Here is a 10,093-nt window from a genome sequence, read left to right on the forward strand (position 1 = left end):
GTTGTTTGGCAATTATGAAATATAAAAGACCCCTAATGACCATGTATTTTTGTATGTATGGCACGTAAGAAGGAGGGTTGTCTGCGGATTTTCATTTTCTCACCTAGCTTTTAGCTTCTCACTGAAGGTTCAGAAAACACTTAATATTGACTGACAGAAATTGAACTTAATGAATATTTCACAGTGACAGATTTTATTTTGCCAAATATTGCTGATAACATCCATGCCTAATTAAAGCATCCTTTAGAAGTCTGTAATGTTAATTTAGTATGAAAAATATAATGGAGTTCTATCGGGGATTTTGCATTTAAATGATCACTTAGGCTTTTAATAGATGTCTCCATAGCATATAATTATTATGAAAAATATTGTATAACTCAGAATGTGCACATTATAGTCTAATTAACTTGAACCATTGGGTTAGGCACATGTAAGTGTCACTCTTTCTTCTTTTGGCATACAAGAGGTGACTAGCACTGTTATAAATTAACAAAGTGACTCAGTCTTTCTGTGCTACAGAGATAAGCATGGGGAGTGCAGCTCAGATGGTACACTTGCTTTCTGTGAGTTACTTTCTGAATTTTGCAAAATGAAAAGATAATGTGAAAATTTCAAATGTGATTTCAATTTAGGCTGAGGACTTGTTTTCTCTAGGAAATTGCTCTTAGTGCAATAGCAAGCAGAATTTTTATTTTAGTTGACAAATACGGAAAAAGAAGAGGGGCATAAAGTCTCCCTAAATCTTATACGTTCAGTTGTCATTGTGCCAGAGTTTTAAAGCTGAGGCTGGCTCCTTCCAATTTTCTTTTTCTTTTTGTTTTTCCTCAGTGTTAGGATCTATTTTCATTGGTTCTGTTTCAGTACGTTGGTAGATTTTGATTTGTTTATATGATGACTGTTTTATTATGTTATAACCAGTCATTGATATGCAAGTGGTAAATCAACAGATAACAAATTTAAGAAGAAAACAGAATAGATGTTGTCTAAGTAAAAATAAGTTCTGACAGGAAAAAATGTATGTATTTTTTATAAAGGATAAAATAAGTCATATGCTACCCGATTCTGCACTCTTAATATAAATAAATCTCTTCAAATAGTCACTATAACCAATAGAATGTGTTTTCAACTCTGAAGGGAAGCTTTATTTTGCTTTTTAAAGAAAAAAAGGGAAACCTGGCCTGTATTAAGAAATATAAATTAATTTGAGCAATAATATTGTGCATGTATAACATCTCATTGCTGTTGAGTCCTTTCTGACTCATAGCAACCCAGTATGACAGAGTAGAATTGCCCCATAGGGTTTCCAAGGAGCAGCTTTTGGATTTGAATTACTGACCTTTTGGTTAGCAGCCGTAACTCTTTACCACTGCGCCACCAGGGCTCCATGTATATAGTGCATGTATAAAAAACTTTGTCCATATAGTTTAGTTAGAGTTGTATGTTCAATAGGTCTCGCTACTAGAAATCCATTTGCTCACTCACAATGGTAAAGTAAAAGTATGGAAGCTGATACATTTTGCCTTTAAAATCCTAGCCCTTTTTTTAAAAAAATAAGGATGTGGTTATCATGCTGAGATATTTTGACACAATTCAGTAGAGAACGAACACTAAGAACTCTTAAGAGAACTTCTGTTCTATGCTTATTTTGATTATTTCATTCAAATTGCTTCCAGAAAACAGGATGATAAAATATTCAAAATACCAGACCACTCGGCAGAGGGTCAAGGTTTGCTAAACTCAGCTCCTCCTGAAAGTGCAAAGAAAAAGGTTGAGTTCCTTCCCAGTGTGGCAGGGCATGCTTGTCCCTAGGTGAAGGGATGTGCTCCCAAGTTCCCTTCAGATTTCTGTTTTTTCCTGGGTCCTCAAATGTATATGGAGCCCTGGTGGCGCACTGGTTAAGAGCTCAGCTGCTAACCAAATGTTGGCAGTTCGAATCCACCAGCCACTCCTTGGAAACCCTATGGGACAGTTCTACTCTGTCCTGTAAGAGTAAGAGTCAGAATCAACTTGACAGCAATGGTTTTGGTTTTTTGTTGTTTTTGCATGTGTACAGCAGTAGAATGAGGTGGTTGAGAGCCCAGGCTTCTGAGGGAGATGACTGAGCAAGTCATTCAACCTCCCTGAACCTGGCTTTCTCATCTATCAAACAAGGATGGTCATAGAACCTCTCTCAGCAAATTGTTATAATAAAGTGCTGAGAAAAGTTCCTAATGCCCAGTGAGCATGTAAACAAATTAGCTGTTATCATTCCAATTTGAAATTCATTTTAGGATGAGGCTTTGCTAATGTGTCTTGCATAGAACCCAGCTCATCAGTTTGTAAATAAATGTACTTCAAAAAGGTTAAACAAAAAAGGAGATCCAGATAATTCCAGTGCCTAAATTCCCTGGTCATAAACACAGTTTAGGAATTTAGAGTGACAGTTTTGGAAGAAACTATTCCAAAATGTATTAAGCATTTATTACATGCTAGGCATTCTGTTGGAGCCCTCGTGGCACAGTGGTTAAGAACTCGGCTACTAACCAGAAGGTCAGCAGTTTGAATCCACCAGCTGCTTCTGGGAAACCCTGTGAGTCAGTTCCACACAGTCCTATAGGTTCTCTATGAGTTGGAATCGACTTGACAGCAATGGGGGAAAAAAAGGCATTCTACTAATTACTTCAGTATCTTAAGTAATCACGTATTCCTATTATTTGATTCTGAAATGAAGAGAAGGGGACTTTCTGGGATAAACAACTTACTTAATGTTAAATAAGTAAGAAGTAGCAAAGCTGGGATTTAAAACCCAGGTTCATATTTTTAAATATTAAGCTATTTTTTGCTCCAATTTATCAGTATTCTACTGATCTAAATCTGTGATTCTAAATTGATTTTTAAGTTAATTGACTGGGGAAGGGACTGAGCTGGATCTTTTTTAAAAGGTCCCCAAGTGGTTTTAATGTACAGACAAGGTTGTAAAATGTTGGTCTCATAAATTTCTACAGCATCCGACATTATTTAAGACCAGTGATCAACAAAGAGAGAGAGAGTTCGGTCTACCAGAGATTCAGTTTCCTTATCAACACAGTCCAATGGCTAAGAGTATACCCACTTTCTCTGTAGCATTTGATAGTCTAGTCCAATTCTTCTCTCTTGAAATTCTCTTCTTTCTAGACCTTTGTAAAATCACATGACTGCTTTTTCTAACTTTTTCCCAGGCTATAGCTTCTTAGTCTTATTTGTGGACATTTCTTTCACCTGTCTCTTATATGTTGTTTCTGAGAATGCAGGTCTTGTTAGCGATATTAAGAAAGAAATACTAATAATATAATAGCTGTAGCATTTATTAGTTACACTGTAGAAGATGTTGTTGTTAGGTGCCTTTGAGTTGGTTTCAACTCATAGCAACCGTATGTACAACAGAATGAAACTGCCCAATCTTGCACCATTCTCACAATCGTTGCTATGCTTGAGCACATTGTTGCAGCCACTATGTCAATCCATTTCATTGAGAGTCTTCCTCTTTTTCTCTGACCTTCTACTTTACCAAGCACGATGTCCTTTTCCAGGGACTGATCCCTCCTGATAACATGTCCAAAGTACACGAGAAGTACTCTCGCCATCCTCACTTTTAAGGAGCATTCTGGATGTACTTCTTCCAAGACAGATTTGTTGGTTCTTCTGGCAGTCCATGATATATTCAAAATTCTTCACCAACACCATAATTCAAAGGCATCAGTTCTTCCTTGGTCTTCCTTATTCATTGTCCAGCTTTCACATGCACATGAGGTGATTAAAAATACCATGGCTTGGGTCAGGCACATCTTAGTCCTCAAAGTGACATCTTTGCTTTTTAACACTTCAAAGAGGTCTTTTGCAGCAGATTTACCCAACACGAATTTCTCGACTGCTGCTTCCATGGGTGTTGATTGTGGATCCAAGTAAAATGAAATTTTTCACAACTTCAGTTTTTCTCCGTTTATCATGATGTCAATTAATTGGTCCAGTTGTGAGGATTTTTGTTTTCTTTATGTTGAAGAGTAATCCATACTGAAAGCTGTAGTCTTTGATCTTCATCAGTAAGTGCTTCAAGTCCTCTTCACTTTCAGCAAGCAAGGTTGTGTTGTCTGCATATCACAGGTTGTTAGTGAGTCTTCCTCCAATCCTGATGCCGCATTCTTCTTCATCCAGTCCAGCTTCTCGGATGTTTTGCTCAGCATACAGATTAAATAATTATGGTGAAAGAATACAACCTTAATCCACACCTTTTCTGATTTTAAACCATGCAGTATCCCCTTGTGTGATACAGTATCCCCAGTGACTCTGTATATTCCTGCCATCTTCTTTTGATGCTTCCTGTGTTGTTCAATATTTTGCCTATAGATTCCTTCAGTATTGTATATTGAGGCTTGAAATTTTCATCAGTTCTTTCAATTTGAGAAATGCTGAGCATGCTCTTCCCTTTTGTTTTTCTAACTCCAGGTCTTCGCACATTTCATTACAATACTTTACTTTGTCTTCTCGAGCCACCCTTTGAAATCTTCCATCCATCTCTTTTTCTTCAACATTTCTTCCATCTACTTTAGCTACTCTACATTCAAGAACAAGTTTCTGAGTCTCTTCTGACATCCATTTTTGGTCTTTTCTTTCTTCTCTGTCTTTTTAATGACTTTTTGCTTTCTTCATGTATGATGTCTTGATGTCATCCCACAACTCTTCTGATCTTCAATCATTAGTGTTCAATGCATCAAATCTATTCTTGAGATGATCTCTAAATTCAGGTTGGATGGACTTAAGATAATATTTTGGCTTTTGTGGACTTGTTTTAATTTTCTTTAGCTTCAACTTGAATTTACATATGAACAATTGATTGTTCTGCAGTTGGCCCCTGGCCTTGTTCTGACTGATGATATTGAGCTTCTCCATCATCTCTTTCTACAGACGTAGTCAATTTTTTTGTGTATATTTCATCTGTCAAGATCCATGTGTGTAATTACCGTTTATGCTGTTGAAAAAAGGTATTTGCAACGAATAAGTCTCTGATCCTGCAAAATTCTATCATGTGATCTCTGTAATCATTTCTATCATCAAGGCTATATTTTCCAACTACAGATCCTTCCTCTTTGTTTCCAACTTTTGCATTCCAATTGCTAGTAATTATCAATGCATCTTGATTGTATGTTTGATAAAATTCAGACTGCAGAAGTTGTTAACAATCTTCAATTTCTTCATCTTTGGCCTTAGTGGTTGGTGTAGAAATTTGAATAATAGTTGCATTAACTGGTCTTTCTTGTAGGCATATAGATATTATCCTATCACTGACAGAGTTATACCTCAGGATAGATCTTAAAATGTTCCTTTTATGATGAATGTAACACGATTCCTCTTCAATTTGTTATTTCTGGCATAGTAGAACATATGATTATCCAATTCAAATGTCCCAATAGAAATAACCACATTGAGTAAAGTTCTTAAAATGCGTTATCTCAAATGAGAAAACTGAGACAGACTTACATTAAGCAAGTTTCCAGGGTGGCACAGTTTGTAAATGGTAGAGCTATGATTTGATGTCAGGGCTTCCTGAACAACTGGCTTGGAATTTTTGATCACTCAGAAGGAGGAAGATGGCTCCTGGTTTCCTTTCAATTTACCTAAAAAACACAATTTTCAGAATAAATTCTTTTGAGATAAAAAATCTTCACTGGGTTGATCTCTTTGTTGGTAGGGATCATGCTACATGTCTGCGTCTTCCCGGCACTGAGCACTCTACCTGGCCTGTGAAAGGAACTCAGTATTGAGTGGGAGAAAGTATGAAAAAGGACAGAAGAGGGGAGAGATAGAGTTGAATACATTCTGAACACTTTACTTTTGGAATTACATAGAGTCAAAATAACAGATAGATGATGTCACATTTTATACATATTTTGACAAATGTGATTCCTAAGTCTGAGTGCCCAGTTGAGTTAATAATACCAGAAAGTCTTACAACCTATGACAGGATATAATATTTCATTATTTGGCTAGTAGTGGTGGGTGACAAACAAAAACAAGGTAGAAGAAGAAAAAAGAAAAGGATAGAAAAAGAGACCTTGACACAGAGAAATATATACACAGGTACAAAAAGATAGTGTGAGAAACTAATAAGTTTTTTCCAACCTGTGTGGTTATATAGAAACCTGTATGGTGAAACTTTAATGATGGATTTAATTTCCTTCAGACAAAACAAACATACACTCCTAAATGAAATTGAATGCCTTCTCTAAGGCTGATTTTTAGAGCTTGGAATGACATGATCTGTTTCTATTTTCCATCCTAGTTTAGAATTAAAAAAAAAATAAAAGGCAGGTTTCCCCACAAGTATCGGGAAATTGCTGAAATACAGTTTGAAGATGTCAGAAACTGATACTTGCTCCTTCAACTTTGGTTAGTTAATGCCAGAACTGTCATCTTTAACTGCTTAGTGGAATAATTTTTACCTAGAAAAAAAGCACATGAAGGCAAATATTTTATTCTCATTTGAGAAATGGAGAAAATCGGAAATAAATGTAGCTGACATGGGAGGGGAACACAATTCTCCAAACTTCCACGTACACTATGCATTTACAACAGTCTGTGACAACTTCAACAATTTCATTACACGTCACGAATGTAAAACATATGTGCTTACAGAAACTCATTCAATGAATCAGTTTCAATACCTATTACATGAAGACTATTTTATTAGGTTTATTAAGAATATAAAAGTAACATAAAATATAGATCCTGAACCCAAGGAATGTTTTCTTCCTGTTGAAGAGAGAAGACATGCTGTCATGGATTGAACTGAGTCCCCAAAAATATCTGTCAACTTGGCTAAGTCATGATTCCCAGTATTGTATGATTGTCTACCATTTTATCATCTGATGTGATTTCTGTATGTGTTGTAAATTCTATCACTATGATGCAATAAGATGGATTAGTGGCAGTTATATTGATGAGAGCTACAAGATTAGAGTGTCTTAAGCCAATCTCTTTTGAGATATAAAAGAGAGAAGCAAGCAGAGAGACAGGGGGACCTCATACCATCAAGAATGCAGCACTGGGAGCACAGCATGTCCTTGGACCTGAGGTTCCTGGGCTGAGATGCTCCTAGACCAAGATAAGACTGACGACAAGGACCTTCCTCCAGAGCCGACAGAGAGAGAAAGGCTTCCCCTGGATCATTGCCCTGAATTTGGACTTCTAGCCTACTGGACTGTGAGAGGACAAACTTCTTTTTGTTAAAGCCGTACACTTGTGGTATTTCTGTTATAGCAGCACTAGATGACCAAGACATATGCATAGAATAAAAACTGAAGAATATTACCAGTATCAGGGTCTTCTCTTCATTAGATGTGGTTCTTTGGAGACAAGAATGGAGACTGTCTGTCTCAAAGGATATTAGGAAATTTTATTGTGGCTGAGTTATAAATGAATGATGATCTGTGTGTCAGTAAATAACTTCTTTATCCAATGATATTTCACAATTCCTTTTGAATTTTACCTTTCTAATTTTAATACTAACCAGAGGGAGGAGTCATACAGCCTTTCTAAGTTTTGATACTAATCCAAGATTCTTTCTCTTAGTATGTTTTATCTTCTTCTCATCTGTTAGCATCTTAAGATATTCATCTTTGAACCATCAACATCTCAAACAAATGCATACATATACATATATATCCCCCACACATCTGTCAGTTTGTCGTACTGGAGGCTTGTGTGTTGCTGTAATGTTGGAAGCTATGCCACCAGTATTCAAATACCAGCAGGGTCACCCATGGTGTACAGGTTTCAGCTGAGCTTCCAGACTAAGACAGACTAGAAAGAAGGAGCTTGTGGTCTACTTCTGAAAAGAATTAGCCACTGAAATACTTATGAATAGCAGCAGAACATTGTCTGATATAGTGTCCGAAGATGAGCCCCTCAGGTTGGCAGCACTCAGAAGACTCCTGGGGAAGATGCCTCCTCAAAGTAGAGTCAACCTTAATGACATGGATAGAGTCAAGCTTTCAGAACCTTCATCTGGTGATGTGGCATGACTCAAAATGAGAATAGCTGCAAACATCCATTAATAATTGGAATATGGAATGTACAAAGTATGAACCTAGGAAAATTGGAAGCAGTCAAAAATGAAATGGAACACATAAACATCGATATCCTAGGCATTAGTGAGCTGAAATGGACTGGTATTCGCCATTTTTAATTAGACAAATATATGGTCTACTCTGCCGGAAATGACAACTTGAAAAGGAATGGCGTTGCATTCACCGTCAAAAAGAACATTTCAAGATCTATCCTGAAGTACAACACTCTCTGTGATAGGAAAATATCTATATGCCTACAAGGAAGACCAGTTAATAAGACTATTATTCAAATTTATGCACCAACCACTGAGGCCAAAGATGACGAAACTGAAGACTTTTACCAACTTCCGCAGTCTGAAATGGATGGAACATGCAATCAGGATGCATTGATAATTACTGGTGATTGGAACACAAAAGTTGGAAACAAAGAAGGATCAATAGTTGGAAAATATGGTCTTGGTGATAGAAACAATGCAGGAGATCACATGATAGAATTTTGCAAGTCCAACAACTTCTTCATTGCAAATACCTTTTTTCAACAACATAAACAGCAACTGCACACATGGACCTCACCAGATGGAATACACAGGAAACAAGTTGACTACATCTGTGGAAAGAGACTATGGAAAAGCCAATATGATCAGTCAGGACAAGGCCAGGGGCAGACTGCAGAACAGACCATCAATTGCTCATATGCAAGTTCAATCTGAAGCTGAAGAAAATGAGGATAAGTCCACAAGAGCCAAAATGCAACCTTGAGTATCTTCTACCTGAATTTAGAGACCATCTCAAGAATAGACTTGACGCATTGAACACTAATGACCGAAAACCAGATGAGTTATGGAATGACATCAAGGACAGCATACATGAAGAAAGCAAGAGGTCATTAAAAAGACAGGAAAGAGAGAAAAGACCAAAATGGATGTCAGTAGAGACTCTGAAACTTGCTCTTGAACATTGAATAGCTAAAGCAAATGGAAGAAATGATGAAGTAAAAGAGCTGAACAGAAGATTTCAAAGGGTGGCTCGAGAAGACAAAGTAAAATATTATAAGGAAATGTGCAAAGACCTGGAGTTAGAAAACCAAGAGGGAAGAACACTTGGCATTTCTCAAGCTGAAAGAACTGAAGAAAGATTCAATCCTAGATGCAATATTGAAAGATTCTACAGGAAAAATATTAAACAAAAGGGGAAGCTTCAAAAGAAGATGGAAGGAATACGCAGAGTCACTATACCAAAGAGAATTGGTCGACATTCAGCCATTTCAGGAGGCAGCATATGATCAGGAACCAGTGGTACTGAAGGAAGAGGTCCAAGCTACACTGAAGGCATTGGCAAAAAACAAGAGCTCAGGAATTGATGGACTACCAACCAAGATATTTCAACAAACAGATGCAGAGCTGAAAGTGCTTAACTGTCTATGCCAAGAAATTTGGAAGACAGCTATCTGGCCAATCAGCTGGAAGAGATCCATATTTATGCCTATTCCAAAGAAAGGTGATCCCACTAAATGCAGAAATTATCAAACAATATCATTAATATCACACACAAGTAAAATTTTGCTGAAGATTATTCAAAAGCGGCTACAGCTAATGTACATTAACAGACCACTGCCAGAAATTCAAGCTGGATTCAGAACAGGATGTGGAACAGAACAAGGTAATACTGCATGGTTTAAAATCAGGAAAGGTGTGTGTCAGGGTTGTATCCTTTCGCTATATTCATACCTTCTGTATGCTGAGCAAATATTCCAAGAAGCTTGACTATATGAAGAAGAACACAACATCAGTATAGGAGAGAGACTCATTAACAACCTGCCTTGTGCAGATGACACAACCTTGCTTCCTGAAAGTGAAGAGGACTTGAAGTACTTACTGATGAAGTTTAAAGGCTACAGCCTTCAGTATGGATTACCCCTCAACATAAAGAAAACAAAAATCCTCACAACTGGACCAATAAACAACATCATGATAAATGGAGAAAAGATTGAAGTTGTCAAGGATTTCGTTTTA

General features: G+C 37.0%; 1 protein-coding gene across 1 annotated transcript in view; it reads left to right on the forward strand.

Annotated features, from left to right (window-relative positions):
* Nucleotides 1-10,093, forward strand: part of DCC (DCC netrin 1 receptor) — a 608,075-nt gene that overhangs the window by 588,725 nt on the left and 9,257 nt on the right. The window lies entirely within an intron of this gene.

The sequence above is a fragment of the Trichechus manatus genome, unplaced genomic scaffold (genome assembly GCF_000243295.1).
Source record: "Trichechus manatus latirostris isolate Lorelei unplaced genomic scaffold, TriManLat1.0 scaffold00063, whole genome shotgun sequence".
NCBI classification, from domain to species: Eukaryota; Metazoa; Chordata; class Mammalia; order Sirenia; family Trichechidae; genus Trichechus; species Trichechus manatus.